At 39.5% G+C, this 24,781-nt stretch overlaps 1 protein-coding gene across 4 annotated transcripts in view; it reads right to left on the reverse strand.

Annotated features, from left to right (window-relative positions):
• The window catches only part of POU6F2 (POU class 6 homeobox 2), a 306,702-nt gene that overhangs the window by 214,370 nt on the left and 67,551 nt on the right, over nucleotides 1-24,781 (reverse strand). The window contains exon 1 of one of the 4 annotated variants that reach the window (XM_079301929.1): nucleotides 13,022-13,094. The exons of the other annotated variants lie outside the window; for them this stretch is intronic. The gene's annotated coding sequence lies outside the window, so the exon portion shown is untranslated. Of the gene's footprint in view, nucleotides 1-13,021; nucleotides 13,095-24,781 lie in introns of those variants that run through there. 4 annotated transcript variants of the gene reach the window in all.

The raw sequence follows: 24,781 nt of genomic DNA on the forward strand, positions 1-24,781 counted from the left end.
AGTATATGCAAGACAAAGCATAAATAAGCTAACAAAGCTGGTAAGTAAGTATTTTCCTGCTGTTACTTCAGGAAATTGTTGAATCATCACTGTTGCAGGCAAAACTTACCCTCAGAAATGATACAACACCAAAAATGTTAGTCTGAAGTTTAAAAACTTAAGACTGGAGCTTAATAAAATCATACATTTCTGCAAACACACTGAAAAAATATGAGGCAAGCCTAGATATATGAGTTTCTTCCAGTTTTTATGATATAGATGTTTCAGGACTTATCTTAAGTAAATTTTCTACTTAGATCAAACAAGGCTAGCTCTATATCCATTACTATAAAAAGAAGGATTTTATACCCATGCTGCAAATTCTAATTGCATGCCACAGCAGCTAATTTCACACATGTACTCGCACTCACAATTTAAAACAAAGTCTGAAAGAGAAAATTGTCACATTTCTGTCTTTGACAAATGTGAAATTGTACAAATGTCAGTACATGTAACTGTAAATAAAATAGAGACGAAAAAAGCTCAAAATAAAGGTCAGTGGAAGCTGAAAGTCTCCCTCCTAGACATAATACAGTATATAAAGTTATTACCAGGCCTTCCAGGCCTTGCACAACTTTGCCCCTTCTACATCTCATCTCTAGTTGCTCATGACCTCTGCTTTGCCAGTTCAACTTACCTTTCGACTATCTAAGATGTTTATATAACGCCCATTACTATGGTACTGGAAAAAAATCTTGCAGTCTTTTAATGTTTTTATCACTGTGAGACAGGGCAAAACCATTATCCCTACTTTATACAGAGGGAACCTGCAAAAGTAAGGCACATTTTTTAGGTGCTTAGAGTCTAGTATTAAGTTAAGGTGCTTGGAAACTCTTAGGAGAAAGTCCATATAAACACATCAAACTGCCTTAATTTATGTCCCTTCTCTTCTTGTTGATCCTCCTGAGCTATTTTGAGAGTCCCATGTTCTATAGCCATTTTCAAAAGACTACCATAGACAGTGCCTATAAGAATGGGAACTAAGGCAAACTAATCTTTAAAATTCCAGGGACCAGACTTCTAAGGTTGTTTAAATACCTAGGTCTCACACTTGAATAACTTAGACTTAAGGCACTCTTTAAAAAAAAAAATCAGAGATCTTGCATGCCCAAAAGGCATACCTGTAAAATTTGGGCTGTACCCAGTGGTGTCACAAGAAGCAAGAAAAGTGAGGAGAAGCTGCAGCTTGAACCATCCATTCTTGAACGCTTCAGAAAGACTTTCTTTGAGGCACTATCATTTTTCTCTGTTATCTGACACATTGATTCACTCCACCAGAGCAACTCTTGAAATCTGGGAGCTCACACATCCATTCCTCTGCCAAAACCACTCTGTATACTAATTTCTGGTTAGCTGATTTCCACTGTCTCTGGAACTTTATTCTCATTCAAGTGAAATCATGATTTTTCCAATATTAAAATTGGAGGATGTATTCTAATTACTAACTTATATCTTGTCTATGCAAAGAACTTGCTGCTTTACCTTAGATAATATGGCTTCCTCCCTAGTTGAGCCTTCTTGGTACAAGTTCTGAAGCAGGAGTCTCAACTCTGCTGAAATTCCAAGGAAATACGAAAAATCCCCCAAAATATGCTTGCTGGTTCTGTTGTAATTTCAGTATCATCATCAAGAGTTAAAGATTATCTAAAAGTGACCCAATTCTACATCCTCCAGTTAAGGCTATGTAGATTACAGACCTGAGGTAGATGCCATTGCTTTATTCTCTGTTCAGATTAAAGGTTTGCTTTGTCTGGAAGATGTTAAAGTCTTTCACTTTTTAGTATTTTATAGAAGCTCAGGCCTGTTATTCACTGAGAAAAAACACTAATAGGAGGCCAAACACTCCTAACAACATAGCAGTTTTAGTAGTAAGTATTAAAAGTCAAGGAAAAAAAAAACCTAAGCCCTTCCTCAATGCTTGCCACAGTATTTTCAAATGGAAAAGTACAGAATTTTGCATGTAGATTTTCCATTACTTTCTTAACATAGGGAAGAAAGGATGCTTTTCTTTCTAATGACAGAGCAAGGAAATGTGGTAAGAAAAGTTGCCCTCATATTTACACTGTCAACTAAAATCCCTTTCCACTTTTAACTAAACATGATGTTTTTCAGTCCCTGTCCTGAGCTACTTTCTAAAATTGTAAGCTACTGAGCACAGTGAGTGCTGCAGATATAAATCAGGCAAGAAAAGTGTGCAACCTACATGAAAATGTGTAACTATTGTACTTCATGATGAAAATGTCAAATGTCTCTAAAATATGACTGACATTGAAAATCAGAAACACTAAATTAAGGTCTCACTTTATGCTTACATGTCTTGCAGATTTTAAGGTAAAAAAAATCTGTACACAATTAATAAATTAATGAAATTGAGGTTAAATGAGTAGGTAGCAATAAAAAGAATATTTTAAAAAGTTGCTTTTTAGATGCTCCTAGAACACTGTCTCAAAACAATAATCAAAGTGCCTTCCAGTTAGCCTGTTAAGGACATCTAGTTCTCCAAAAAGGATTTAAATAAAATATTGCCATTAATCTATTCTGCCTGAAAGTCCACATCATCCCCAACATATGGGGATGTTATGTCTGAAACACAGCTGATTAGGAAATGTAGCCTGCTGCTTGATTTATTTTTATAAAAAAGAAGCATGAAATACTAACACAGTAAGTATATTGTGTGTAGAGAAGCTTTATTAGAATAATTTCTCCCTAAAGATGCTTTAAGACTAACCCATCCACTGACCCATAAAGGGTAAATGCTAAATTCTTACAGTCAAATATATTCATTGTAACTCTTAGAAAAAGATGGATGAGCTGTGACTCCTCTTTAAATTACTGTGAGATGGATAAGTACTCATATCACCTGGAAGGTGATCACCATCACTAGAAGCATCACCTCCTAGCTGTTAAAGATGACTGCATTCTGACAAAGGTGGTTTGTTTACATAGCCATAAAACTGCTATAGTATTTCACTCTCTCTGTGTCTCCCTGTACATTTTTATAATACTGCTCTCATAAAAAGGTAAATTTCAGATGCTGCAAAGGCAACTGGAAAGTAGACTTCTATTGAACAATCTCATTTTTAAGAAAGCAACATAATCTAATAACTATTTTACAAACCTCTAATCTCAAATCAGAAAATAATTTATTAAAGCAGCAGCTGTGCACACTTTGCAGCATGAGGCTATTTGAAGATCTACTGAAGGCCAAACCATGAGTTTCCTTAAGCTCATCCAGTGACAGCTCTGTATCCATGGCATCAGGACTTGGCCCCAGCAGCAAGTACCTGTAGGTTTCACAGGAGACCAGTGAGAATTTTTATCTCAGGATCTAGCCCAGGGACTTGAACTTCACAAATTGAGAGTCCTCACAAACCTGGAGCTTCATTTGAACCTGAAGGAGCTCAGAGAATAATCCTTAGTGTGATGTAACTTTGCCATAGGGATTATCAGGGTATAGGGAGCAGAACCCACCAGGGCAGAGGAAACAACAGAGTCCAGTTCTCCTGCATTTGTGCTGAGGGAAGCTGGGAGCCAAAAGCTACCACCTCACAGAAGCACAAGATCCAGGCAAAATTGCATGTTAGCCTCTGGCTCCATCTGCCAGCTGTCTACAAAAAGGTCAGATGCTGACACTGAATTTGGCTGGAACCAAGAACCATGTATCAGCATCATCTACCCTATCTGAAAAAATAAAAATACCTTCCTACCACCATCATTGCCTCATAAGAAGCTCAGAATAGTGCAGAATAGAGTTACTTGAGGAGTATTTATCAAGCTTGTGGGTTAGAGTTCATGAGCTGTACAGCTCTGGCCCAACACTGCATTCAGTATTTGAGGCTCAGAATGGCCCATGCTTCCTGGACCAATGACAACAGTAGGTACAAAGGATCTTTCTTAGACATGGGAGAAGCATCCCACACAAAACTTACCTAAACAAATGTGCTCTTGCTCCAGAAGCTATCATTTCCTAAGTCTATCATTTCAGTGTGATTGGTACTGTGGAGTGCACTAGTCATAGGACTATCCCCCTCTTGCTGCCTTGAGCCCTAGGCACTTTTCAGGGTTAACAATCCCAAATTTCCAGTTCCTGGGACTACTGCTTCAACAGGCTGCCCTGACATCATAGACCACATTTTTTAGTGAAGTATCTTGCACTTTGAAAAACTGGAAAACAATTTGGTTTGGAGAGGTGTGTGGGGGATGTTTGGGGGTTTGTGTCTGTTTGTTTGCTTGCTTGCTGTGGTTTTGTTTGATTTAATTTTTAAGGTTTTGAGGCAGATTTAAACCATACAACTACAGTACTTAAGCCTTAGTGTTAAAAGTTGGTACCCTATTAGAAATACAGGCCGTATCATGTTTCTGCTGTGGTACACCAAAAAATTATCTACTACATTAATGATAGAGAGTTGACTTTAATTGTTGAGCACATAAACATATGAGCCAGAATGAAAACCACAGTTGTTTGATAAATCCACGACTGCTCTTAGTACATATTCCAAAAGCACCAAGTTCATTAACAGCATAAAGAACTATAATCTAATGAGTCAGAGCAGACAACTCCCAGACACATAATTTTTCAAGTCTACCAAAGTCACTAAAATGGTTTAAATCTAGTTTAATTACAGAGCACCCTCATGTAATACTAGGGGAATTGTTTGTAAAGTATGATAAAAATAATCTGACTAATTAAATCTCATACTCAAACAACAGGGGTATGGGCATATTCAAACATGTGAAAAGTTTTTGCTAGTTTTCTTGGTCTTCAAGACCCATCTGTCTAACTATGTGTCATGGTGTGACTTGGGTTTGCCAATTTTAATATATTTAGTTTCCTTTAGAGATAGGATTCAGGAGCAGAGGCAAGGCAGGATTAAAACTTAAAAGGGTATAAGAAGAAATTTATTAATAACACAAAAAAGAATTCAGAATAAGATATCTAGATTATTCCCTCCTTTCCCTCCCTTCATTCCACATTTCTTAACAGCAACATACAGAAACACTTCAGTCAGTTATCTACTTAAATAATAATTTCAGTTCACTCTAGAGAGAAAAGTCCCTTTCTCTGGTTTAAGCTTTGGGGATGTTTCCACTCTCACAATTTGCATCCGCCCGGACCTACAAACTATGATTTCCTCTCATTCCCAAAGTCCTTCCAGAGCTGTACTATGGGTTATGATGCACACATGGGGCACTACTTTTAAAGGCAGGCTGCTGAAAAACAAAATCCTCTTTATCATCTTTCCTATCAAATGTCTCTGTTCATATTCCAGTCCCAAAACAGAGAGCTCCATTTCCCTGAGGCAAAAGTCTTCTTCTCAAGCACCCAAACCTCCCCAAGTATATTCCACAGTTTAAAGGAATTTTAGCGTAGTCACAGTCCCCTTATAGCCCCACAAAAAAAGGTTTTAAGCTTCTCATCAGTTGCATCTTTTCAATCTCTTCCCATCAGGAACTTTATCTTCATCCCACTGACTTCTGTAGACTCCATGCTTTATTTCTTCTCATTCAGGCGAGCTCAGGAGATCAAGAATCTTATCCAGGCATTAAAAGAGTTAAAATTGCATCCAAAATGTAAAGAAGCCACGTGCTCAGTTGGAGGCCTCTTCTCTCAGAATGGGGTGTGGGGAAGGGAGAGCCTTTGGTGGCTCCCTGATTCCCCTGCTCGGTCACGCCACGTGGAGAGGGGAGCCGAGCCGAGCCGAGCCGAGCCAAGCAGAGCTGAGCCGAGCCGAGCTGAGCCAAGCAGAGCTGAGCCGAGCCGAGCTGAGCCAGGGGCCACCAGGGCCAGGGCAGGGGCCAGGGCCCAGCCAGAGCCACCTCACCTCCAGAGAGGCTGGAAACTGAAAGAGAGCAGCCCACCTCCCACCAATGTGATTTATGAAAACAAAACAACTCTCTCCTTGGCCACCTGGGATGCCAGCCATCAAATCAGCCTCTGACTGGTCCCGCATCCGACAGAGGAAGCTCCCAGAGGCGACACAGCCCCTCCTTCCCCCTGGCGGCTCCACCCCCACCCTTCCATGTGGAACCAGCACACTATGTAAAGTGAAGTAATATTCAATGATGTTCTGAAGCTTATTTTTGAAAAGAACTTCAAAATTTAGAAATAGGGTGTACTAAAATTGAGAAAAGGTTCACATTATTGAAATCTAAAATACTGGTGCAAGTCCAGAGTGATTCAGAATGAGCACAACATCAAGTAAATTTAAATAAATTTCAAGAATAAAAAAAATAACTGATTTAAAATTTAAAATGCTTTCATTTCATAGCCTATTCCCCACATCACAACCCCCTCAATTAAGATAAAAAGAAGGGTAGTAGTCACTGGTGACTTCACTTTAAAAGGAATGAGGGCCTGGTGGACCTGACCTCCAGGGAGGTATGTTGCCTATTGGTAAATAAACTTCCCAGCCTGGTACTGCCCACTGATTATTACCCACTACTGATTTTCCAAGTAAATACTAATAAGTCCCAATAAGAAGTCTGTGGATGACCAAGGAAGACCTCCAGACCTAGGGACAACTGGTCAAGGGATTTGGAACACAAGATGTGTTCTGTTCTGTCCTGCCAGCTGCAGGGGCAAGAAAAAAAATCATGCAGATGAACACTGGTGTTACCAGCTTAATTTTGGAAGTTTTGATTGTGAATCAGTTTATATGACAGAGAGCTCACTGGCAAGAAACAGGTCCACCTCAAAGCGAGGAAAGAGTCTTAGCTCAGGACTTAGCAGGGCTTTTAGAGGGAGCTTTACACTAGAGCTGAAGAGGGATATGGGTGTTGCCAGGGTTGACAAAGACAAGATGTGGTATAGGGAGGACTATTGCAACCACCCAAATAGCAAAAGAAGACTCAAAAAGGGATATCTCCAGGAAGAACAAACATCCAAAGAAATGACCACAAGACAGGACTATGGGGCAGTCCTTCTCATCCCCACCTGAATATTGACTCAATCAAAAAATGCCTGCACATCAACACATGCAGTATGGGGAAGAAACAGGAGGAGCTAGAGGTTCGTGTGTGCTCACGGGGCTTTGATCTCGCTGCAGTTAAAGACATGGTGGGATAGTTTGCATGTCTGGCATCACATAATTATAGGATACCCTAAGCTGGAAGGGATCCACAAGGGTCATCACAGTCATGACTGAGTGTGGCTGTTGATGGCTACAGGCTGTTCAGAAGAGAGGAGAAAGGAGAGGTGGAAGCATCCACCACAAGAGGCAGATTCAGTGTGAAGAGCTGTCTTTGAAAAACAGCTGCAAGCAGGTCAAAAGTCTATGGGTAAGAATCAGAAATAGAGGAATCAAAGGGAACCTTGTGGCATCACACTCACAGGCTCTCACCCTTCTGGAAGACTTCAACCACCCTAACATCTGCTGGAAAAGTAGCATGGCAAGCTGTAGGCAATCCAGAGACTCCTAGAATGCATGGAGGATAACTTCTTAACCCAGATATTAAAAAACCCTACAAGAAGAGATGTCTTACTGGGTCTGTTGGTCACCAACATAAGTGAGCTTATTGGGGATGTCAAAATTTGAAGAAGCCTGGGCTGCAGTGATCACACACTGGTGGACTTCACAGTCCTGAGGAATATAGATCAGATAAGGAGCAAGATTAGGCTCCTGAACTTTAGGAAAGCAGACTTCCAGCCTTTCAGGGAGATAGTGGGATCCTGTGGAAGACTGCCCACAGGGACAAAGGGGTGGTGCCTTCCCTAGAATGCAAGACTTAGCAAACCCCAGGAGCAAAAAATCAGGCAAAGAAGGCAAGAGACTGCTGGTCAAACTAAAGGGAAAAAAGTAAATGCATGGACAGTTGAGTCTAGGACAGGTGACCCAGGAAGAGTGTAGAGACAAAGTATGGTTGTGTAGTGATGGGAGGAGAAAGGGCAAGGTGAAAATTGCACTAAACCTGGCAAGTCAATAACAGGAAGGGTTTCTATGGGTATGTCAACCATAAAAGGAAGGTCAAAGAGGGTGTATACCCTCTGATAAACAGTACTTGAAAACTGGTAACAAAGGATGAGGAGAAAGCTGCGGTACTCAACTTCTTTTTGCCCCATTCTTTAATGGCAATCTCTCTTTCTATGCCTCTCAAGAGGATGGAGAGCAGGATGGAGACTGGGGGACCAAAGTTCCTCATAAAGCAAGGACCTAGGGAAGATGTGATTGCTCAATCCAACAATAATTTTTGCCCTGATAACTGGGGATGATAATGAAACAAAAACAGATGGGTACAAACTAAACATGAATGTTTCTAGCTGATTATTAGAAGGGTTCCTAAGTACCACAGTAAAAGGTTTGGAACGTGGTTTCCAGTAGGATTAGCAGGAAAACCAATATGTATATACATATGTGACAGCAAAAGAGTTCAAAAAACCCATTTTGCCTTAAGATGAGATAGCTGTGAATGGCTACATAGTGTAGGAAAGACAGACCAGGAAAGTGCAGTGATAGAGCTGCTCTCTGTGTTAGGCAACACTTGGAATGTATTAGGCTCTTTCTCAGGCTGGAGGACAGGCAAGTCAAGAGCTTGTGGGTTAGGATAAAACAGCAGACAAGTAAGGGTGACATTGTTGTGGGTGTTTGCTACAGGTAGTCTGGGCAGGAGGGGTAAGTGTGTGATGCCTACAGGCAGCTTGAAGTAATCTAGAAGTCACAGGCACTAGTTCCTGTGGGGACCTTTAACTACCCTGACATCTGCTGGAGAAACAACACAGTTATGGACAAACAGCCCAGAAGGTTACTGGAAAGCACTGAGGACAACTTCCTGACACAGGCAGTGAGAACCCCAGGAGGAATGATGTGCTTCCTGACTCATAGGAACAAACAGGGAAGGCCTTGCTGGAGATGTGAAGATTGGGAGCACCCTTGGCTCTAGTCACTATGAGACTGTGGAGCTCAGTATCAAGGAAGGAGGCAAGGAGGAAGCAGGGCAGCAAATAAGATTGTCACCATGAACTTCAGGAAAGCTAATTTTAGCCTCTATAGGGATCTTCTTGGAAGAATCCAATGGGAACAGGTCCTGAGGGAAGAGAAATCCAAGGGCTGGTTGATATTCAAGGATCATATCCTACAGGCTCAAGAACAGTGCATCCCAATGAGCAAGAAATTGGGCAAAGTGGTCAGAGAGAGATCTTCATGTATGAATAAAGAACTCCTGTCAATACTCAAGCAGAAGCAGAAAATACACAGGAGATGGAAAAAGAGTCAGGTCACTTTAGCTGAATATAGAGAGGTTGTCAGTGTAAGTAGAAATGAGACAAGGAAGGTCAAAGCCCATCTGAAATTAAATCTGGCCAAGAATGTCAAGGACAACAAGAAGGGTTTCTGCAAATGCATCAATAACAAAAGGAAAACAAAGGAAAATATGGGCCCATTACAAGATGGAGAGGGGACCCTGTTAAAAAAAAAAGGATGCAGAGAAGGCAAAGTAACTGAATGCTTTTATTGCATCAGTCTTCACTGCCATGGCCAACCCTCAGGGATCTTTGACCCAGGGGACCAGGGTCAAAGATCACTGGAAAGGAAACTTTCCCTTTCTCAAGGCTGATTTGGTTAGAGAACACCTAGGCAGATTTAATGTCTGCAGGTCCATGGGTTCTGATGTGGACACCACAGCAGAGCCTTTAATGGTCATCTTTGACATGTTGTGGAGATCAGGAGAGGTGCCTGAGCACTGGAAGAGTAAATGTCACCCCAGTCTTCAAAAGGGGTGAGGAGGACCCAGGGAAATACCAGGCAGTGAGCCTAACTCAATCTCTGGAAAGGTGATGGAGTGCCTCATTCTGGAGGCCATCTCTATCCACATGGAGAGCAAGAAGGGGATCAGGAGTAATCAGCATGGATTCACTAAAGGCAAATCATGCTTGACCAACCTGATATCCTTCCATGATGGGACAACTGCCTGGAAGGATGAGGGAAGAGAAGTGTGAATTGTCTGCCTCAACTTCAACAAGGCTTTGGACACTGCCTCTCACAATGTCCTCAAAGGCAAACTCAGGAAGCGTGGACTGGATAAGTGGATGGAGAACTGGCTGAATGGCACATGACAGAGGGATGTGATCAGTAGAAGAGGGTCCAGCTGAAGATTTGTAACTAGAGGTGTCTGCCAAGGATCAATATTGGTCCAGCATTGTTTAACCTGTTCATCAGTGACTTGCGGGGAGAGGAAGATGCCTCCTCAACGAGTTCACTGGTGACACAAAGCTGGGAGGAGTGGCCAGTACTCAAGAGTGTTGTGCTGGTGTGCTGTTGTGCTGTTGTGCTGGTGTTCAGAAAGATCTTAACAGGTTGGAGAGAAGGGCACAGCACTGTCTGAAGTTCAGCAAAGACAAATGCAGAGTCCTGCACCAGTACAGATAGAGGTCAAACTGCTGGAAAGCAGCTCTGTGGAGAAGGACCTGTGGATCCTGGTGGACAACAAGCTGTCCATGAGCCAGCAGTGAGCCCTTGTGGCCAAGGCAGCCAATGGTCTCCTCAGGTGCATTGGGAGGAGCATTGCCAGCAGGTGCAGGAGGTGATCCTGACCCTCTACTCAGCCCAGGTGAGGCACATCTGGAGTGTTGTGTCCAGTTCTGGGCTCCTCAGGACAAGAGTGACATGGAGCTCCTGGAGTGGTTTCAGCAGAGGGCAACAAAGATGATCAGGGGACTGGAGTATCTCTTACAAGGAAAGAGAGATCTGAGTCTGTTCAGCCTTGAGAACAGACAACTGAGAGGAGACCTCATTAATTTGTATAAATATCTAAAGAGGGTTGCCAAGAGAGTGGAGCCAGGCTCTTCTCAATGGTGCCAAGCAATAGGAAAAGAGGCAACAGGTAGAGACTGATGCAAGAAAGTTCTCCCTGAACATAAGGAAGAACTTGTCTACTGTGAGGGTGATCGAGCGCTGGAGAAGTTGTGGAGTCTTCCTCACTGGAGATAGTCAAAAACCATCTGGTCACAATCCTGTGCCATGTGCTCTAGAATGACTCTGCACAGAGTCAGACAGTCAGAGTCAGACAAGCCTCTCTGAGGTGATAACCTCAAGCTAGTGCATTTACAGCTGCACTTTCAACCACAAGTCTGTTTTCTGTTTTTCTCTTCTGAGTACTACCTTGATTTGGCTTCCATGCTGTATGAAAATTTTTGTTTTTCTTTTTTCAAATCTAAAGACTCTAGAGTACCCTTACTGCTTTACCCTTACCATCTCATTTTGTTCTCTCTTCCATTTGACCCATAAGTGTATATGTTATAATAACTCTGTTTCAACTCCTATTACCCTTAGTGTGGGAATCTAGCAGTCAACACCTATGATATCAATACCTACTGCATTCTTAATCAGAATGAAGAAGCCCAAGGAGATAAGTACATGAGGAGACTAGAATACTTTACTATCTCCATCTTAATAAATAAAGGCAACCTTTCTCTCTCATTACAAAGTGAGGGGAGCCATGTAAAGACATTCCCAAGGAAAACAGTGTACTCCTCTTTAAAACCTAAGCTTCTGACCTGAGTCAGAAGCTGTCTTTTGGGCATGTGCTCAGAGATCAAATTTAACTTTACCCCTGGAAAATGTAATTATTTCCCTTATTCTTCTGTAAATATTGTATGATAGTTACAATTTAATAAATTTCATTCATCAGTTTATACCACTGATCTTATTCATTCACAATTGATTCAAATAGGAGGTGTTTCACAAGTAGCAAAAGAGATGCAACTCCTAAAGATATATCACTGCTTTAGTTTAGATTTCCCACAGCACGGCTCACTAGGTCTATAATGTATTTTTCACTCTCTGGTGTTTGCTCAAAGACTCTCAAACACAATATAAATTCCTCTGTTAAACCACACAATTATTTTTACTAATCCATTGAGAATGGCAAAGCTGAAGTGTTTGAACTGAGGCAGCCTGGTACAATAATCTAAAAGTTCATTCAAGCAAGTGCAGGAAGTACTATGCAAATTTCTACTAACTTCTTTTTTTATGCATGAGCACCTCACATTTATATTCCTCAGGCATAAAATTCATTCCTTTGACAGTCACCACTAACTCACTATAGTCAGTTATCACCAGGATGGTATCAACCACATGTACATGCTACAAATGGAACATGTTTTCCTAACTACCTTGGTTTAAGGGACAGTAGCTGTACAAGATGACTTGGGTTTTATGCACAGAAGCAATCAAAAGTAGAAGAGTGGTGTCCCACAGCCACTACCAGCAGAAAATTCAAATTCTGCATTTGAAAGCTGTATGTTGAAAATCTTCTAAGATAAACTTGAATGGTCTTCCAAAAAACCTCCACAGAGAAGTCATAGAGTATGAAGATTATCATTAAATTTTGTGAGGGAAAGTGTACTTCCTGTTTTCAGTTCATTCTTATTTCATTGAAAATAAGCATTAGAAAGTTTGTCCAAAGAAAATCCTGCTAATTACGGAAGCTAGGAAGCCTCATTTCAATAAGACCTCTTTTCTGGCAAAGGTTCCAGCACATATAATGCAATCAGTCCTCACAGGCTTGTAAAGTTGAGAAAGCAGGATCTCAGAAGATAAATTCCCCACTGTTCAATGTTGTGGGGAGAAAAACCCCTCCTACTCATCAAACTTCATGGAATCAACCAGTATGGAGACATCCACAGAGCATCTTCCCTTAAATCCTGGTCACACATACTGTGAAAATAGCATCATCCCTGGCTGGAATAAACTTTATAAATAACTAACTACTGAGCATCACTGGTCTGAATAGACCAATAGAACCTGCCACACTGGTGTTTTATCTACCACATGCTCTTAATTACAGGGCTCCTGTTAAGCTGCTTTTTGCTGAGTTACAAATGTGCTTCAGAATTCAGCTCCAGCTGCCAACGAGAATTCGGTGCTATATGGAAGCGTGAGTGCACCAACAGGTCTCAGCATCCTGAATCTGATGATCTGGGGCTTTCTCCTACATGCTCTGCCCAAGGGACAAGGAGTCCTTAGCACTCAACCCTTACTGAACTTACATTTCAGTTACACCAGCCCCCATCCCTTGTCTCTTGCCCCTCCTCCTGGATGTGCTTGGATTTACACAGAAAGCTTGTCTCCTGAGCCAAATGCTTGTATGCATGTTGTAGGCTTGTCTCTTGTCCTGTCCTTGACACCATTTCCAGGTATTCCCATTTGAGGCCCCTGGGTAGGTATTGGATCCGGTTTCAGACCCCTCTGTACCCCCTTTCCATCACTGGGGGTCATCTTCCACCTCTGGCTCATCTCCTCTTAGGAAACAGCAAGACTCACTGCTCCCTGAAAGGAAGACAGACACTAAATTTTCCTGGGACACATCACTTGTCCACACAAATTGTCCTTTCTAGCCTGTCTGCAGTAGAAGACTCCAGCAGGAAGCCTAGAACTCATCTCAGTACTGAACTAACAGCTGTACCCCACTGTTGTATTCCAACCAACCTTCCCATAGGTTTCCCCATCATAGACATCACATACCATTAGTCCAAACATGAGACCATTAATCCACAGTAGAGGCTTTTCTCATCTAGCAGATGCCCAACAAAGGGGTGAGCAGAACCTTTCACTGATCTGCACGGGACTGAACATCACCAGCAGAGTCATGCCACTGCCTGGGCTAACAAAAATCTTGTAATGCTCACTGAGACCTTCACCATCTAAATTGCCTCCTTACACTCCAGAGACAGCAAACAAGTAGGACAACAGCATCTATTGCACTCTACTTCACCAAGAGCCCCCACTGCCCTAGACTCCAATGCAGCTCCTAGAGTCCAAACTACTATCACATTTGTTTTTTACCTCTTAGTTATGCATTTGATACTTCTTGAAGCATACAAATTAAATTCAAATCAGAAATACATTGTTTGAGAGGTGACCTGGAAGATGAATCAGAGAAAATTTTCTGTGCTGACTAGTATGTAAGATGTAAGTATAGTTGTGAACAAATATCAACATGTTTATTATTAAGACATTTTGAACAATTTTTAATTTACTAAACTACAGTTTTTATTTCAGCAGTGAATGTAATGAACTGTATTAAACTTTACAGTAGCAAGAGCAAAGGTTTATTAGCTAGTCTACAAAATCTCACAAAATAGGTCAATAGAGAGTAAAGATTGTCAGCTGAAACTGTGACTTACAGCAATACATCATTATAAAAAATAAATGGGTTTATGGGTTTTATATTTCTGTGCTGCATTTGAGATAAAAATATAATCCAAAAGTAGAAAAGTCTTTCCTGCTTTGCACCATGAGTAGATCTGTATTAAATAGGCATAACACATTCCCATTCTGCTAAGATAGCATTTTACATGTGCTGAGTTTGGGTGTAAATGATCTTAATTAGGTTAGGTAGAAATCAGGTCTTGTGTCAAAGGAATACAGGCCATATATACACAGTATTTATTAAATTAATAAAATAAATATTCCTTCTGGCAATAGGAGCTAACTCTATCATATATGAGTAAATGACTGAACAGCAGAGAGGAATCACCCCCCAGGTTTACATTGCAATCCTTTCCATGCCAGTTCTCCAGTTCTCCCCAAGGAGAGAAGGATCACATCCCAAGGAACAGAATGACTCTAAAAGTTGTAAATAGTTCTTTAGTTGCACAGTCACTATGCTTTACTAGACACACAGTCTCCAGATATGCAAACCCTTGTGTGGGTTTCATTCCGCTCAGTCATTCCAGCATATCTGAAGGGGCTGCTTGGTGCCCAGATCAGGGCCTGAAAGGATTATCACAGCACTTCTCCTGGAGTCATTACATATTGCCACAGTCCTAGGCAAGCCTCCCTTAATTTCCCTTGACAGTTCATCATATCCTGACAGCAACACTCCTCTCTATCAACTTGCGGGCATTTTGTCCTCATGATACACCCTGGACTAGAAGTTTCCATTATTGAAATGCAAGTGTTCTAGTATTCCATGTTACTGAGGTTTGATTTTATTGCTTAAGATTCAATTTAAGATTTTTATGTAATGCAGCATGGCATTGGTGTGATGATTAAATTGATATATTTTGATGGTGTTTTTTGCTATTTGCATATATTACATTATTTCAATTAAAGTAACATTATAGAAAAATAAAGCATAGTAAACAAGAATGGTTCATGCAAACCAGCATGCTTCTTGTGGTCAAAGTATGTAACATTGGCATCAGGTAAGGTGCATCACAAAAGTCCCCTCTTTGGACAACAGCATTCCAATAAAAAATGACAAAAAATAATAATAAATGACCATTGATTGTTTTAGAGTACTACATTTACAAGTTAGATATGTTCTACCAGAATCCACTGTCATTTGTCACTTATCATTAACAAGATTTGGCTCTTATCTGAACTTACATAACAATTGTCACTAAGAAAAGGCAGGTTTGAGTGAAAACATTGGAAAGTTATTAAAGAACCAATATCATAGCATGTAAATAAGAAAGACTACTGCACATATTTCCAGTGTTGCAACAGATTTTCCCATATATTCTGAGTATTTTATTACATACCAAGTAGTTCAACCAATTTGTCTTTCTGAACAATTGACAAAGAGTCGTCTTTGTTGTTTCTGCCTTTTTACACAATTTATTTTGCAATTAAAGGAATAAAACAGACCAGTACCAAAACCTCTTCCTCCCTACATCTCACTTGACATTCAAAAAAAAACACAAATTCCATTACCCCATTGTTTTGTACTAGCACCTGAGCTTCACTGCAGGGGAGAGGCAGCAAGTCTCTAGGCTATCATGTCTCCCTCTAATTTATGGAAACCAAAAATACTATTCATAAACAGTTGGAGAAACAGTTGAACCATGTTAAAGAACTTCGTTTGGTCTGACCAATTCCAGTCTCATAAACCTGTACTTCCTATAGACTGACTTTTTTAAAGCTCTACCTGGTATCTCTTATTTTTATTCAATCTTAACTGACTTTATTTTAACATGTTCTAAAATATTTAAGGGGGTAGGATGCTCTCTGAAGTCACTTTTGTATTGGATTACACACTTCAAATCTGTAGGCTCTGCCATACTGAACATATTCAACATGGACTGGTCACCACCATAAAAGCACCTTTCCCATCTTCTACAAATTGTGATACAACTTCCTGCACACAAGAGGGTAGCAAAAATGCAATATTAAGTAATTTCAGAACTGACTGAAATTATTCACAATTTGCATTTTGCCTGACAAATATCAGCACTTTTTCCTACATTCAGAGCTGTTAAGCTTCCTTGGGGAAACTGAACAGTTCAGTACCTGTGTTTTTCAGGATTTTTTGGCTTAAACTGTGGTGTCAGAGCCTGGCTTTTAGCAAGCACAGGATACAATGGCAGAAGGATTAGCAAAAATAACTCCAGTTTATTTTTTAGCTTACTGCTGTGTGTTACTGCCTCTGAGAGAAAAGTTGGTGAAAATCTTTTTGGGGGAGTGAGATACACTTAAGAAATATGGCAATGATTTTTAAAAATGCAGAAATTTTATTTCATAGCTACAGGTTTCATTATTTATTTAGTAGCTCATCCAATAATTCCTCTAGGTCTGAACAACAGCTGCACTTCAAAAGAAAACCCACAAAAGCATTCAGAAAACCGGTAAGTGCAACATTTTGTGCATGTGCTTGTCAGGGACTGATATCTTGTGTTACCCAGTGTTTGTTTAACAGAATCTTATCAATGATTTAATGAGCTGTTTGTTGGGTGGGAATTTTCTAAAAGGAAATGCCACAGTCAAAGACACAGTTTAAAAGAAAAACTGTTGAATGGTAACACAAAAAGGTTGAATGGTATCTTCAGAAACACATTTATACATGCTTTTTCACTTCCACTTACCCATGAAACAATGCACAGCCAGCTCATGTAAGCACCAGCCCTGAAGCATACAGAATTACTCCATAACATTGTGCAAGAGCCTAAATAGATCCTTGCTCTATGTAACTGCATGCTCCTCCTAGCCTCTTTGCATATTAGTGCAAGCTTTGGGAAGGAGCTTTCATGTACATGAAAATGTACAACTGATGTCAAATTTGCCACTCCAAATTTTTCAGTTTTGTCTTTCAAATTAACAAAATTTCAGTTTGTAATACTTGTGCTTCAGAACCAGCACAGCAACTGCAGTCCTGCTTTTCACAACTTCACATGTGAACTTTTTATCACAATGATGCTTCCTCTAAAGCACCAGGCACTTCTTGCCAGAAGAGCTTAGATAGTGGTGCAGAAAGTGGCCAGGTGTGCAGCACTGAGCAAATCAATATATTAATGTTAGCAGAAGCTACTACCTATCCCTATTATGTACAGGAGGATAGGAAGAAAGACAAAACACATCCATAATGCCTTAAATATAGTGGCATTCTATCTTCATTTATGGGTATTCATTTTCATTTCCTGGATCCTACTGTGAATGCTTCCAGTGGACTGCACAATAGCTACAGTTTAAATATGTCTTGAACAGAATTTTTGCTCAGTGTGGGGACACTTGGTTTGCTCCCTGGCACTGAGCATTAACTTCCCTGCATGTATCCCTACATCTTCCATAATTTGGGATCTAAGAGCAGATGGAAAACAATTTACAGATCTTTAACAGCACTTGTTATTAGTGCCTCTCTCTGCACACTCACACTTGAGAAGTGGACTGCCAGGAGACCATCCCCAGGCACAGGGAAGAACATCTCCTAGAGCACCTAGGAAGGGACTGAGTAAAGAAAGATAGACAAACAAGCTAGGACAGATTCAAGCATAGATAAATTTCTATTTGCAATCACTCTTTTCTCCCCTCCCCATGTACTACAGCATTTCAGGATCTAACCTTCAATGAATATCAATACTGGAGAACAACTTCACCAAAAGTAATACACACATGGCAACCACAGCTGATATAAGCTCATATGCTTCAATTGAAAGAAGATAATAGTGAAACAGCCCTGAGCTGGTCCACAGACTTGATAAAAACTTATCAAAGAAATCCTGTCCTATTAGAAATCAAATTCTGTTCAGAATAGAAGTCCTTAAGAGTGACCACTTGCTCTCTCTGGTGGTACTTGCAAAACTAGATTCATGCTGCCTCTTGGTCGTATTTGCCCTTCAATCTTAGTCACTCCTTAATGTTTTGAGAATTAATCTCCTTGTCTCCCAGCACAGTCTCAGAGGATGCTGGGCTTCCACTGGACAGTGTGGACCAGACCAAAACTGGATGCACAGAGAATCGCACTGATGTGGAAACAGCCACAAGTTCTCCATGAGAATAATTCAGCAGAAAGAATACAAATTTCTGAATATAGATAGGCCTTATGAATAAAGTAGGAAAGCATTTTCAGCAAGAGCAAAAAATGCTTTTATTCTGGGCGTAACAGTCAGTTTAAACATCCACAGCTGTTTAAATGCACCTTATAATTTCCCTAGAAATACTGCACACTACATTGATCTATACATGAAGGCATTTACATGTATAGAAGAGCAAATTCCTTCGAGAAGTCACTCTCCATTGCAGCATAAATACTGTACCACTGAGGTGGAAGTTGTTAGTGTTTCTTACCAGTAGGTCAGTCAGCAATTCCATCTGTCTTTTTGACAATTTGTTCACAGCTTCCCAATTCCCTTGTGGTTTCTTGTCCAGTGAAAACCCCTTGGAATGCGCCGTGATTGCAGGTTTCCTTTTTTTCTCTGTGTTGTGCAAAGGCAAGCTACAGAGCACAGGGTTTTTTCCACAAGGCCAAATGCACATTCCTTCACGGTTCCTTCCTATCACAGCTGATAAATATCTGATTCAAGATTCAGAGCAGCTCCAGCCAGGTCCCTCAGCTGTGGCTCCATTTTAAGAGGGGTTAAACTGCCTCACATCCCATTGGTTTCAATGGGAGATGGAGAGTCCTGGCTCTTCCATGTTACATGGTCCATGTATGGTTTGTGTAATGGAGCAGGTTTCATGTACAAGACACACTGACACCACTATCCAGTCTTTTTTATTTTTAGTACTTAAATCAAAGAATTCAGAAATGAGGAAAACAGTGTTACTCCATCCTCCATTTCTGTACCACTCAGATCCTTTCATTCCTTGTTAGCAAAAGTAGTGTGTAATGCCAAGAGGTGCTGAAATCCAGGTGTTAAAATTATTCCATTATACTAATATGCTGAATTCAGCATCCTAAATCTTTATCCAAATAAAAATTCCAAGAATTAAATGGCCAGTGAGTGAAATTCTGATGAGTAGGAGTGGACCAAGGTTTCAGCCCTAGAGCTCCTGAATATTCCACTCTCAAAGAGAAAGGGGAGGTGAATGCACTTTAAGGTATATTAAAATAATGCCATTTTGAAAAGGTCCATGTTCAAAATATTTGCTAAATAATAGAGTGTTGTTTTAAGCAAATCTCCCTTTTTTTTTTTTGCTTTAAAAAATATTTTTAATACTTCAACAGTGTATTACTAAATAAACTGACAAAACATCTCAGAACTAACATAAACGTGCCATTTTAATGCCTTCTAATCACACAAATCAGCACAAGATTTTTGTACTTGTGCATGACCTTCTTCAAATTATCCCTCCATTTTGGCTGAATGAGAATGAGCATGGGCTATTTGATAAAAAACACTAAGTGTGTGAAATGAGGGGCCCTCATCGTTTCTGCCAGACTCCTCTTGACAGAATGATGATAGAAGCATCACATCCCTGGGAGAGTAAATGCAAACTGACAGGAGATGAGCCTTTAGATGTTGAATATAATCTTGAATTGTGCTTGAAGTGTCTTATTATCTTGTCTTTTGATGTCTGAAGGGGTGGCTCATTGTTAGAAAAAGGAAAGCCCTTGCACATCTTTGCCATCTTTAAAAATTGTTTGGCCTTTAACAACTGCTTTTCCAACTAATGTCCATTTTTCCTGACAATAAATATGGCAGGTCGTCAGCAAGTGACAAACAATTTACTTTACATGCCAAGCTTTTATGTCTTTTGAGAGCTCATGTGGAAACATATTTTAAAAAGCCAGGAAATTAGCACCATTACAAATGTTAAAATGGCTGCATGTGTGTAGATTGCTGCGTGGTTATTCATTACTACTACGTTTCTGTTTTAAAGTCCTGTCTTTCCTGTAATCAGACTGCTGTTAAAGTTCTTTATTTATCATTGACTAAAAATAGTCAATGAAAAATAAAGAGCAAGAGACAATTTTCTTCTACTCTAAAAAAAGAAGTATTATAGATAAAGTACACGGGTAATGCATAAAATCATATTTATTAATCATAACAAATCAATATTAGTAGCAGTATGGCACAGTTTACCTCTATTGCAGATCCTCACAATCACACCACTGTTTTTCCACCTTCAAGCAGCTTGACTTTTTTTCTCCCTTTTTATTTTTTTTCCAACTTAAAAGTTTAATGATGAATCAGATCAATATGATTCCTTAGCAACTAAATCACAGGCACACTAGTTTTTCCTGTCACAGCACCAGTTTTGCGAAAGCAGTCAAGTTCTTTTTTCAGGCCTCCGTCACTCTGAGAATCCATAAGAATTCTCAAACGGATCATAAACTGTTACAGGGTTCAGGTTATTGTATCATTATAAAAACGTATTGATATAGTACAGATGACAAGACATGCAGCTCTTGTGCTAGTCTATTACAACCATCTGAATACCATAAGAAATATCAGATATAAACAAAATAAAACAGTCAGCAGTACACTGTCTTTTAGGGAACCCATTATTATTTTTTTTAACTCTTTTAAGCTGGTTTGAAATACCACAGTTATATGAACCCACAGAAAAGAGAATACAAAACCAGAAGAATGTTTTATTAAAAATAAATAACCTAAAACCTGACCAGAGCCTTGAGGTTCATTTTTTTGGTTTTTTTCCTTTTTGCAAGAAAGGGCCTGATTTTTCTCCTTATGATGAATGTTTCACGTCTGATTTTTCACTCTAAATCACGTCTGATTTTATACTCTAGACAGAGTATAAAACAAAACTCTCCTTCATCTCCCTTCCAGTAGAGCCCGGAGACCCAAACTGCCAGTACTGGGAGGATGCACCCTGTATTCAAGCATACCCACCATTACACCAGTCAGGATCTGCTGACACATGCAACCCTAAATTTGTAAAGTGCTATTCAAAATACACCAGCATCATTTTACACAAATGAGACAATGGCAATGTGAGAAAGGCTTGACCCCCAAACTCAATCCCTTTGCAGTCCACGGTCACAAGCCGGAGTCCCGAAAATCCAAAGTTGTTCACTGACTAGCACATCTCATCTGAGTAAACCTTTTCATCATCTAGTCCCACTTTTATTCATTGCTTCATAAAAGCAAAGAGGTGTGGGGGCTGGGGAGAGCAGGAGAAAGCTGGACCAGCTGATTGAAAGATTTTTTTTTTTCCTTGGCAGCAACTGTTATGAGAAGGTTCACTGTGCTATATCCACACAGTTAAAATGAGAAGACTGAAAACAATGCATCAAATCCCAGCAAGAGAGCCACACAAGAGCTTTCCCTCACACTCTTCATACCAGGAAGAAAAAAAACACATTAACTCAAACAACTTATGCAGATGTTTTCTTGCTGTATATTATCACTAAGTTTACTATGCTTATGACAGTAAAGTATATTCAATTAGTAGCAAAAATATTTCTTATATGTTTTCATTTCCTGTTTTCTTTTGGCTATAAATTCCATTTTTCCTTCATAAATATTTGCGACTCGCAGTCCAAATATTTATGATTTCAGACAGGGAAGTACAAGGAAGGGAGAGAAATATAAATCCTTTACCTTTACAATCACAGTTGATCCCAAATATATCTTCCTAATTTCCTTCCCCTCCCTTTAATCTCTGCTAATTTCTCTATTGTTTTTATTTTAGTAATAATTACCATTTGTGTTCCTTTTTTTTTTTTTAATTATGATAATCTACTCCATTTAAAAACTTTCACACCTTAATAGAAGCTTTACTAACATTCCAACACTGACCTCCCCATGACAGCAGAGGTGGAGTTGCAGAGCCTTAGCAATACTGATGGTATACCTGCACAGCAATGCAGGAATCTAAAGTAACCCCAGGACTGGTTCCATAATTCATCATTTGTTAAATATGAATTCAGGATAATTATAGAGTGTTTGCTCCTTCCTGTCAGTATGTTTCTTTGGCAGATTTTACCTCCACAACGTAAGAAACCACTGTAGAGGCGTGACTGAGACAAGTGGAGGCCCCAAACTGGCTTGCAAGTACTGATAGGATAAATATCCTGTAGAAATCTATGGTCTTCTGTGTATGTGATGGACAGTCCCCCAAGACCTGTCAGAATCCAGCCTCATGTTTATTCAAATCACTGAGGAAACATAACATCTCTACACCATGTGAATAAATCCTAATTGTATGCAAAAGAAAATACAAAAACTACCCCATATAGTATTTGCTCAAGAGATTAGACTTGAATTCAAATTATTTTTCTTCCTCTCCAGTTAATACTGCGCTATCTCAAGAAATAATTACACATACTTAATAGTACAATATATTAAAATATGCCTTAAGGTATGTTAACTGAAAAGCAATTCTGGCTTCTTGATTAAACACAGGTTTTTGATCATCCTCCTCAAGGAACAAACTCCCCCAAACATTAAGCTTCAAACAAATCACAGCAGCCTAAAGACCTTGACAGATGGAAGCAAAATGCATTTTGCAACTGCCCATGACACAGCTGTATGCGTTTCCAGCTGTGTGCACACACCAAGGAGCAGGAGAGAGGGGAATAGCTCCAAGCCTGGCTGTAAGGAAGAAGGGAAGACAGGAATTATGGTATTTTTGTTTTTACCGATGGTCTACTTCACAAACCTTGGTGGTTTTGGTGTGAATAACAGGCTAGGCTGTGTGACCAAGGTGCTCTGGGAGCAGACTGCCTCTATAGTCTTCTGAAGACAACTGACTGCTAGCAATTCTTTATTCAACAACTTAAAACCAAGATTTTAAATGTGGCACCTCATAAAATCCTCAGAAAGGAGACTGAGCTAGAAAATGAAAATTATTTAATAGAATCTCTAATGGTCGCCAAACCATACGACCACCATTTGAACTGAAAAGCAAAAAGATGTTCCTAAAAGCCAACATGATAAAAGTTAGTCTTACTGCCACTCTGTAAACTCCTTGCTAGTTTTGAAAGAAGGAATCTAATGACAGACTGCTGTAGAAAATACTGTTCTTAATGCAAAAAGTCTTTACTACTTATTAATTTATGTAACATTCAAATCATCAGTGTAACATAAAATTGTTTTAGGACTATGAGGTTTTTTATTGTATGAAAATAATGAATGTCATATTTCAGTCACCCTGGCTGTTAATTTTATATATAGCACAAATATATATTTATTTAACTTTTGTAATCACTTTCAAGTAGTGTGATTACTCTGTTTTGTGAAGCGTGACATTTCTTTAAGACAACTTCAAATTGTTCAGAAATTAAAATTATGGTTTACCTTTCTGGGAAAAGAAAAAAAAAAATCTGAGAAGAAATCCCTCTTTCCTAATAACCCTTCTTTTATATTCTAAAATAAAACCAGAACCCCAAATTTCTTTTAGGCATAGACAAGCAATAGTTTTGTGTTATAATACATGCTTTAGAGTGAAGGGATGTGCATTGTTCATTGATTTGGTAGACACAGATATCCCTGAAATCTAGAGAACAAACCCAATTTCAGTCCCTCTGAAAACAGCAGATTCTACTTAGCCAGACAGGATGAGGTACTATTCTTCTCTAGATTACCTCTGCTTTCAAAGTAAAGGGGCTTCTGAGAGCATCAAAGCAGTATCACAACATAAAGCAGGACATGTCACAATACAAATCTTTCTTTGTTTCATACTGGTATTGATTTTGATTTTTCGGTGGTGGAAAGAGAGAAAAGCAAGACTTTATGTTTAAAAACAGCAGGCCATTTACATGAAAAAAATAATATTTCTGTGAAAACCTGCAAATTATGGCACATTTAATTTTATACTCGTTTTGTCCCTGTTTAGCATTAATTTTCTCTTTTCATCATTTGAATGCAGCTGCTATCTCTGAGTTTGTCAGAAATTTCTTTGTAACTCACAAAATAATGTTATTTTGTTAGTGCTAATGGTAGTATTAGTGGTAGTCATGTAAAAACTCAGAAATTAAACCATTTGTGAAAGAAACTTTAATATATTGAATATGTAATTAAATCAAAGTATAAAAACCCATAAAGCTGATGTTCCCATCCTTGACTATCTCTCCCTAAAAAAAGGGACCCGAGATGATGGATCAAACAGAAGAAACAGTTTCACAAGGAAAAATAATTATAACAAAGAAGAACCTACAAATGACAGAAGGAAAAAAAACCTAGGAAGACAACACAAGGAAAACCAAGCGCTACACAGGATATTAAAGAGAAAAATGATCCACAGGAGAATGGCAACTGTTACTATGAGCTTCCTAGAGCTACCTCTGCCTTTGGATATTTTTAAAAAATTTATTAACCTGACAGCAGGAAACTTTATACAGATTGCCCCCTGACAGGGTGCCTGTTTGGTATAAGCACTTGCCACCTCATTGTTTAGCATAGGGAAATCAAGAGAGGTGTTAAGTGGTGCCATGTGTACATTTGGGCAAATCTAACTTTGCCTCCATCTGCCTCACCTGCACATTCCTACAGAGAACTTGATTAATCATGTGAAGTCCAATAGAAACATGCCATTATCCTTCCTTTTCTTTTTACATTTGCTTCCTTTTCAAATGTGCAAGTGTCTGATCTATTATTAATCTCAAAACACAAACTGGCAAG

The sequence above is a fragment of the Erithacus rubecula genome, assembly GCF_903797595.1.
Source record: "Erithacus rubecula genome assembly, chromosome: 3".
Lineage (NCBI taxonomy): Eukaryota > Metazoa > Chordata > Aves > Passeriformes > Muscicapidae > Erithacus > Erithacus rubecula.